Genomic DNA, 10,098 nt, shown 5'->3' on the forward strand with positions numbered 1-10,098 from the left:
GGCGATAATTAAAATGAAATGAAAAATTTTGAGGTATCTGTGTAAAAGTTTAAGATTAAAAGACTGGATGAAATGGGTTTAGAAACTGAGAAAAATAGAAAGAAATTTTGATTAATAAATTGAAATAAAAATTGAGTTGTATACATTTGGAAATTAAGATTTATGGTGATATAATTGTAAGGTAAATATATAGATTAATAGATTAAACCGTTCTTGTGTTTAATTTTGATGTTAAAAGGGGCAATGGAGAAAAATTTAGAAAGCGGTATTGAATTTTGATTTATAATTGAATTTATAATTGAATATAAAAATGAGCTTTGTTTTAGTAGGAAATTAAGATGTATGATGATATAATAGAAAGATTTAAATTAAGATGTTGGAATTTATGTTAAAAATATCTGTTTTTATTTGTAGAACTAATCTACGTGTTTGTGACCAGACCAAGACTTCGTTCTTGGGAAAAATCTTTTTTTTATGTTAATGTTTGAAAAAATACAAAAAAATTACAAAAAAAAAAAAAACGTTGATGGGATGCACTAGGGGCCTCATTTTTATGCCTATCTGTTCAATTATGGGAAGGCTGATTAAACATCTGCTGCAGCCAGTGTCTATGATGGCCTCTACTTCCTCCTGGACCCAATGGTATCTCCTGGATATCATTGGGTCATCACTGCTACTCCCCTTGGCGGAGCTTGGGGGGGTGTTCTCCAGCTGGAGTTCCCTTGACTTTGTCTGGAAGAAGTGGAACCTCCACAGCCTGTCTGGCAATTTCCCTCTTGTCTGGCAGCTTCCATGGGGTTTTTCTTATCTGGGATGTATCTGGAGAGCGAACTTGGGGAATGAGACCTGGAGCCAGGCATTCTGATGCCCTGTGCCTGTGCTGTCCACACTAGTAGAATTTGACAGTCCCGGAGGGTGTGGGCGGCTGTGGCTCAAGCAGCTTAGCTAGGGTCCAGCGACCCAAGGGTCTTCTCTCCAGTTTCTCTGTGGTCTGTTCTCTGTGATTTGGTTGGCTGGAGGCAGTCTGAGGACATGCTGCTGGGGCTGAGCCATGGGTCCTAACAATCCCAGTTGCGGTCCTTGCAACTCCAGACTAAGATGGGTCACTGGGCTCTGTTCTGTCCTACTCCAAATTTAGTAAGGGCTGTTCCCTTGGTAGATTGGGCCTGACGCATGAAGCTGTGGCACGATCCACTTTGAGCTGAATAGAAGGAAGCCCACGTTTCACTCGGTAGTGCTGAGGCTTTGAGGCTCGGGAAGGTGACGTGGGTTGAGCCAGGGTCCACCAGGGTTGCCCAGCCCCAGTGGTGCTGCCCACGTTGAGTTGGCCAAACTGCTCCGGAAGGTCCACTAATAACTGGCTGCAAAATGGCGGTGGGAATCCCCACTCCCAGCAACATCTGGGGTCTGCTGGTCCTGACGCCCTCCACTCGTAGGTTGGGGTCTGGTCTGCTCTACTCATTCCCATTTGCTGGCTTGACAGCATCTCTCTGGCCAATGTCTCCTGGAGTAGCGCAGCTCCCGCAGCCTCACTCCATAGAGTGGGATCTGGCTGAGCGGCTTGCCCAGGTGCCAGCTCTTTGGGCCAGGCACCCAGTTGGTGCTCCACTTCCACGGCCATCTCTGCTTCCACCACTGCTTGGGCAGGGAAGTAGATGGTCTTGACATAAATCGCCGAGCCAGCCCTTGTGGCTCCCTCCATGGCCGTCTTGTCTTCCTCCATATTCCTTGAGTCTTCGTGCCGCCCAGTTTTGGGTCAATGTTCAGGGCTTAGGGCCCAGGACAGCACCCCAGAGTTCGGGGAGTTGGTTGAAGATTTAATGGGAGATTCGAGTTAATGTCAGGGTCCCAAGAAACACCCACAACGGAAGAAGACTCCGAGGCTAGGCATTTTTCAAAGTTCCATTTTATAGGAGATGACATATTGGCACATCTGGGAAAACCTGAAAGCTTCCAGGTTTTCCCCACTCAAAAGAAAGTCTAAGTCCCTGCCCCAGCACCCACATGTCCATCACATTGTCCAATCAATGCACCGTCCCAACTGGAGATGCTTCCCAGTCACACCCGTCCAAGTGCAGGGCAGGGTGGCCTTGACTCTCAGAGAAAGAAATGTTATTTTGACTATATACTTCCCGAGCTCCATATAATCCCCCCTCCCAGTTTCCCACAGCACTAAATGTGGCAGGCCTGAAGATCCAATGCCCAAGATGGTTTCCAGGCTTGATAGCTGTTTGAATTGGATGTCATTTGTTGGAAACATCACGGGGAGGAAATAATTGTTGTTGTATCCAGCTGGTGGATTACCCAGAAGATGTGAAGGATCGAGGTGAGAAAAAAAAACATTTTTGCTCTGGGACTCCCCTTCCTCTGGGACTGATGGAGAAGTTTGGGATTATGAGTGCACACACAAATGGATGGCTCTCTCCCAAATGAATCCCTTGGTGAGCCTGAGCTCTTACCAAGAAGCTCCCATGGGGAGCACAGACACTTCTTAAAAGACCCCTCACCATGGTTTGGAACCTGCAGGATGGTTGGGAGAAGGCTGAAAGAAATGTGGATCCTACAGATTTGGAATTAAGAAACTCGATGCATGATGAACTGTACTTTCTTAAGAAGATTGGGAAATGGACCTACTATATCTAACTGGAAAACAATTTGGAAAATGGATCGACAAAGAGGTTTGGTTGTCTTATTCTTCTCAACTTAAATTTTAAAAAAAAGTTTTATTCATAAGAATCAAACAAAGATATTTCATCCCAGACAAATCAGGGACAATGATTCTGGTGATTTATGGTAAATAAGAAGCCATTCTAAACTTTATACAAATTAAATGGAATAGTAGATTGTTAACAAAGTATTTGATGTTTAATTTTGTTGTTGGTTCACCCGTTAATTACATTGCCTTTATAGATTGTAGATAGATGAATGTCAAATTGGTTGTAAATAGAAGTAGAATTTTATAAATTTTGAGCCTGCTTCAGAAGGGGAAATAAACTAATATTGCTCCAATACGTTTATGAATATTCTAGTTGGGTGATAATAAAAGTAAATCTGTTTTTGTCTTTTTTAATGTACATTTTTTCTTTTTATATATGTTTTTTTCTATCCTTGTTTTGCTTTTTTAAAAATTCTTTCTGTTTTTGGAGTTTCTACTGTATATTAATATTTTGAATAACAAGCACGTTCATGGCACTACTGTGGACCTATTTTCTAAATCGCCTCTAAATTCATAGAATCATAGCAACGTGGAGTTGGTTGTATCATGGTAACCAGAACTGGACATACTATTCTAGGTCTGCTGTCACCAGCACAGGGTAAAACAACTCTTATCACTTCTTCTTGTCTTGACACTATGCCTTTGTCGATGCAGCCTAGGACTGCATTGGCTATTTTTGGCAGTGGCAGCACTATACAGCACAATACTGGCACAAATGGTACTTACTATATGGCCCAGGGATACTTGGCCTGTCGTTTTGGAGATTTCACAGAAGCAGCCACCATTTTCAGAGCACCCACAATTCCTTAACACAGTCTACAAAGTGTTAAGGCAGAAAAACAGAATACTTTGTCCTAGTGACAATGACCCAGAAGCAGCCACCATTTTGACACAGAGGCAGGCATGACAAAATGGCAGCGGCTTCCACAAGTCCACCACATGTCCCAGGCATGAATCCCAAGCACTTTCAAGATAAAGGCTGCTTCCATAACACAGTCATGAAGCCCACAAATGTGTGTCTTGCCTTCCTTCACCAACATGAGGTTCAGAAATCTTAAAAAAGTATGGAGAAGGAGGAGGTTGTGATGCCTGGTGAGTTGGGAGTCAGGCCTAACAATTGCAGGGACCCAGTGGAAATAGGAAAATGCTGTGGGGACCCAAAAGATGGGGTAGTGGAGGCTAGGCCTCCAAGAGATTCCCACAACCCTGAGGAAATCACTGTTCTGTTTAACAACTTGAACATTTGTTTAACAGCTTCATCAGGGGGAGAAGGGGATGGGGGTAGGTAGTTAAGCAAAGTAATCTCACTTCACAACCACTGCAACATGCAACCGTAACTGGCAGGCCACATTACAGTTGTGTCTAGAGGACTACTTCTATGGTGGCTGGGGAATTCTGGGGCTCAAAATATGGAGGACAGCAAGATAGAAGAGGCAAATTCCACATGTGGGAACTCCATAATCAATATACAAAAAACACCATCCAAAAGCCTTTTTGAGGAATTCCTCTACTTCTGCAAAACTGAAATTGCTGCTGATAACGAGAAACTGGTAGTTAGCCCTTTTCCATTTTCCTTTTCTCTCCACCTACAAGTCTATGTTTTCACCTACATTCCTAATGAGAAGTGAAATTCAAGCCTTCTCTAAACTCATCAACTTTTTCCTTATGTGGATTTCCATGTGGGCAATAAGGAACAATTTATGCCAGAAGCATCATCCACAGACAGATTTGTCTCCTCTGTGAGTCCTCCGGTGTTAGGAGTGTTCGAGGATCAGGCCTGTGACGAAATGGGGTTGAGGGGTACCCCGGACCGTGAACCAGCTCATGAGTAAACACACTGAGACTGAAATAATTCTGACAGAGGCGTCTTGTGTAAAAATATAATTTACTTTAAAACATTTAAAAAGCACTATGTCTTTAAGAAAACACATTAAAAACAAAGTCTTATCTGGGTATGTGAAGCAAGGCTATCTCCCTAGATCCCTCTCCACAATACCGAAACAGTTCACAAAAGAATAAAGCTAGTATGAAGGTAAGCAGCTTCGGCGTCAATACATCATCAAGGCAATCATAATGGGAGCAGCACGAGTTTCACAGCTGAAAGTCACCTGAAGTAAAAACAGTTCAAACAGCAAACATTGCTTGAAGTTTGTGGGAGGAAGAAGGTCCAGCAACAGCAGTCCCGATGATAGCTTGCGTGCTACAAAACAGCAAAAGACAAGCATCCGTGGGAGTCTCTCTGTAACGACGTCTGGAGTCCTTATCTGCATTCTTCTCCCATCTGCGGCATTGCACCAAGCTTCCTGCAGGAGCTGTGCATTTAGGCCTAGAAGACTAGGCCCAAGTAGCAAGCAAAAGGTCCTTGCTTATATAGGGAGTTAACCTGCAATTAACTAGGGCGGGGAAGGCTTGCAGGTAATTGGCAACAGTAGATGGCTTGATTAAAACCATACTGTTTGTGAGTAGGCAGATAGCCACAGCAATCCTGGAAACACTCGTGACAAGGCCCAATAACTCCATCACACTCAGCAAGTGTTAAATCAATGAATCTTTATTTACAGCATGTCTTAATCTTACAGGTGGTCAGCTGGAACTGGACCTGGACCGCATGGCTGGACCTTAAGTACCTGTGGGGCGAAGTTAAGGTAAGGAGGGGTCAAGGGTGAGGGTGGTCCCTGCGGGTTAGCCCTAGCAGGTCCTCCCTGCTTCCTGGCATGGGCATATGGTCAGGCATTGATATGTGACAAAACCCCCTCTAAATGCCTGACCTGGGTGATGGTCCAGGGTGGTCGCCTGCGTAGGTGTCTATAGGTGAACACCCAGCTTTGAGGTTAGGTAGCATGTTGCTTGCACTGTAGGGGTTTTGTTAGTATGTCGGCTGTCTGTTCGTCGGTCTCACAATGTATGGTTTCTATGAACCCGATGTTTGAGAGCTGCCTGATGTGTTTATGTTTAATGTCGATATGCCTCGATCTCTGACCTACTGCGTCTGCTTTTGATATCTCGATGGCAGCTCTATTGTCCTCGTGAATAATAATTGGGTAAGCAGGCTCAGCCCAAACGTTGGTAAGTAGGTCATGAAACCAGACTAAGTTGTTAGCTGCTTTAGATAGGCATATGTACTCGGCTTCTGTAGTGGAGGTGGCTACCAGATTTTATTTGCCTGTGTACCAGTGTATTGGGCTGTTATTGAGAAAGAATAGATATCTGGATGTACTCTTCCTGCTCTTTATATCCCCAGCCCAATCAGCATTGGCGTAGCAAGTTAATGTGGGTTTTCTGGATGTTTCGGGCTCCAAGCATAGCCAAGCGTCTGCGCTGTACTTCAAATACCTCAGTACATTCTTGATAGCCTCCCAGTGATACGTGGTGGGTTTGTCTACGTGCCGAGATAGCAAGTTGACAGGCAAGGCGATGTCGGGCCTTGTCCAGTTCACGATGTACAACAATGAGCCTATGGTGGACCTATAAAGTGTGTTGTCGCTAAATGCTTCCGTTTCATTGTACATGTTTTTTAAAAAGTCCGGTTGCATCGGGGTTTCACAAGGCTTGGCATCAGACATGTTACATTTCTGTAGGAGTTCTAGAATTTTGTCCTTTTGCGCTAGCCAGAAGCCTTTATCTGTTTTTGTGATTTGTACCCCTAGGTACTTGTCCACCTTTCCTAATATCTTTAGTGAGAAATGTTTCCCCAACTCATCAGCAAAATCATTGCATTTATGTGTCTGATCACCAATGTATAGAATATCGTCCACATAAACAAGAACATACTCAATGGAATTACCTTTTTTCTTAATAAAGAAGCAGTTGTCTGCAGATGTGGCCGAGAACCCATCTCAGGATTTTGGCTAAACACTCGTACCACCTCTTTCCAGATTGTCTCAGTCCGTATAGGCTCCTGTTTAGTAGCCATGTTTCTCCCTTTGTTGTATTCTTGCTGGGGGGGGGCCTCTGACATAAATCTCCTTGTCGAGCTCCGCGTGCAAATATGCGGTTTGCACATTGAATTGGTGTACCTCGAGGCCTAGGATGGATGTTATCACCAATGCGCATTTAACACTCTCGGCCCTGACTGTGGGGAGTATGTTTCGGTGTAATCTTCTGGGTATTTCTGAGCGAACCCCTGTGCTACTAGCCTGGCCTTGTAGAGTACTTTGTTGCCCTCTAATGCCTTGACTTTGTAGACCCACCTGGTACCGATTGGGGTCTTGTCCTTTGGCACTTCGGTTGGGGTGTAAACATTTAGTTCCCTGAGACTACTCATCTCCCGCTCCATGGCTTGCTTCCACTTAGACCTTTCTTCCACTGGTAGCTTTAATACGTCCTCGTACGTGTTAGGGGTTAGGTAATTAGTGTGCATGGATAGGACATAGTCTTCTAATTTCTTTGGTGTCTTACCCCTATTTGCCCTAATTGGTCTGTCAGGTGGTGTTTCAGTGTCATGTAAGTACCTGGCCTCCTTCTCTGTGAGTGAGTCTAGTTTAATGTTTTGATGGTTCTCCTTCCACTCCCTGATTTGTATTCCCCGGTTCTTGGGTTTGGCTTTTCCCTGTCCTCTTTCCCCTTCTGTGGTGTGCTCTACCTCCCTTTGGTTGTTGTTGGGTTGTTCTTTTTTGGGTAGTAACTCTTTAAGGTGTATTTTAGACCAGTTAGTGTTTTCATGGAAGACAGCCGTTCGGGATACTATAAACTTATTGTGACTATCTATAAATCTAAACCCTTTGGTCCCTGGTTCATACCCCATAAACCTTAGCCTCCTTGATACTTTGTCTCCCTTGCGTCGAAGCTGTCTGGGAATGTGCACATCAGCTGTGACCCAGAATACTTGCAGGTGTGTTATCTGTGGCTTTCTCTTATACATTAGTTCGTATGGGGTCTTGTCTAGTACGCTGGACCACAGTCTATTTAAGGTGTAATTTGAGTAGATGAGTGCTTCTGACCAAAAATGTTGTCCTAGCCCTGCGTCCTCTAATGCGCACCTCATCATGGTCTGCAAGGTGCCATTTTTTCGTTCTACCATGCCGTTCTGGAAGGCGGAGAACGGCGAGGATATGAAGTGTAATATCCCACGTGCTTTTAGCCAGTGCATGAAATTCCTGGACAGAAATTCAGACTCCCGGTCTGTCATTATTTGTTTGATTCTGGTGTTGTGTTGTGTCTCTACTCTTTTGTAAAATTATTTGAATTTTTGGTACACCTCATTTTAAGGTGTATACGAACCCATAACGACTGAAGTCGTCAACGATGGTCAGGAAGAACCTCTTCTTGTATTTAATGGACGGCCTTAGGGGCCCCACAAGGTCCATGTGTACTAGCTGAAAAATGGAATCAGTGGTGCGTACTGATTTTTTGGGTCTGGGTTTGGTCTTGAGCTTAGAACACTTGCACACAGAACACTCGAGGTAGTTCTCACAGTTTTTTAATTTTACACCTTCAGAACAATCAACCATTTTCTGTACAACTGGAAAACTAATGTGCTCCAGCTTCCTATGTAAAAGGTGTGCACAGTTATCATGGATGGGTTTCCCTATCGATGGTTTCCCCCTATCAGGTGACTCATGAACGATTGGGTCATCGGATGTGTGTTTGCGGCTGTCCCCCTCTACTTCTTCATTGTTGCCCTCTTTGTTCCCGCTGGCTGCAGTATCTAGCTTGACTCTGAGGTTGGCATTGACTCTGGGATGTGTGTCGCTGTCTGGGTGGAAGTATGGTAGGCCTCCCCTGACTAGGGTTCTCCCTATGCTCTTACCTTCCTTTGTTATATGTGCCTTCCCTTCTCTGAATGTAATTTCAACGTTGTTGTCTCTGCTCAGTTGTAATGTGGCGAGTATGTTATATGGTATTTCTGGTACGAGCAATACCCCCTCTATCACTCTTATCCCTGGTACGTACGTGTTCCCTTTTCCAGTTACCTGAACATTATTTTGGTTTGCCACTTTAATTAGAAAACTTGCCTTGGTGAATGATGTGAGTGATCTCCTATCGTATGTTGTATGGTTAATAGCCCCTGAATCTAGGAGCCACGTGCCCTCTCCCTTGTTTTGGCTAATGTCGTGTTCCTGGTCCCCAAGTCCATACAGTGATCCTGTCTGGCTTTCTCTGGAACTATCCCGATGTCTCCTTCTGTCTCTGGGGTTTGGGGAATCCCTACGTCTGTGCCTGTTGTCGGGTGAATACCTATCTGAGGGTCTTAGCTTATGGTCTGGCCTGTCCCTGTGGTAGGATCGGTCCCTATCTCTTGCATTTTTGGGGCAGTCCCTCTTATAGTGATTCCTGGAACCACACAGGAAGCACTCAGTTACGCTGTGATTCCTGCTTTGGAACTCCACCCTTTTGACTGGTTTATATTCTCTGCGGCATGATGAGTGGTCCTTCCTTAAGTTGTCTTCGGCTATGAGTTTATTAGTCAGTGTCTCTAATGTAAGCTGTTCTATGTTGAGGCTATCCAACTGTGTAATGAAATTGTCCCAGCTGGAGTCCAGCGAATTAATAATAATGCTGATCATGCTCCCCTCAGTTATGACCTCCCCACTCTGTATTAGTTCCGCCCTAGTAGTGTTTAATGTTAGTAAGTGTTCACTCATAGAGGTTCCTGGCCTAAGCCTGGCTGAGTGGAACTCCCTGGAAATTCTGGTGGTAGTGGCTACGCTCTTACTGTAGAATAGGTTATTCATTTTGTGTATCAGTTCAGAAACTGTTAGATGATGGCTGATGCTGGGGTAAATACTAGGCAAAATGCTAGCAATTAACATGTAGTACGCCTTATGATGCATACAGTCTAAATCAAAAGTCCATGGTTTTTCAGGGGGGTCAGTAACCAGGAATAGCAAATTCTCCTTTAAAATTATGACCTGGAGTTGCTGATTCCACTCCAAGAAATTAGATGGATTCCACTCCATCTAATCTTAACTTTGGAAAGTCAGTTGGCAATGTCCCTGAATTGTAAGTGGAATTACTTACAGGATGTCGCTGGCCATGGTTTTGTGCATAAGGGAACTTGCAATATGGCAAAGGGATGCTTGGTGCGAGTCTGTACTGACTTGCTTCTATGGTCTTTTCTTTTCTCCTTGCAGGCGGGATCTGCGCATGCTCGGGATTCATTCTTGCCCAGGACTCGTCGGGGAAGGAACTTGGACCCGTAGCTCCTGGATGAAGGCCCCACTCGTCCGGATGGCCCCTCGGCTCACTCTTGGGTGGCCTCGCATGGTCGAAGATTCCTCTGGTGGTCGTCTGGATCGCCGGGAAGCCTCTCGGGTCGACGGGGAAGATCGGAAGGCCCGCGGAGCTCGCGTGGAGGTGCGGAGGGCCTGGCCTAGCCTGGAAGCTGCATCCGGGGATCGGGTCGGGTCCCACGTTCGCCGGTGGCTCCAAGAGCCTCAGCT

Source organism: Pituophis catenifer, unplaced genomic scaffold (genome assembly GCF_029215685.1).
Source record: "Pituophis catenifer annectens isolate HBS135680 unplaced genomic scaffold, rPitCat1.0.hap2 SCAF_2, whole genome shotgun sequence".
Lineage (NCBI taxonomy): Eukaryota > Metazoa > Chordata > Lepidosauria > Squamata > Colubridae > Pituophis > Pituophis catenifer.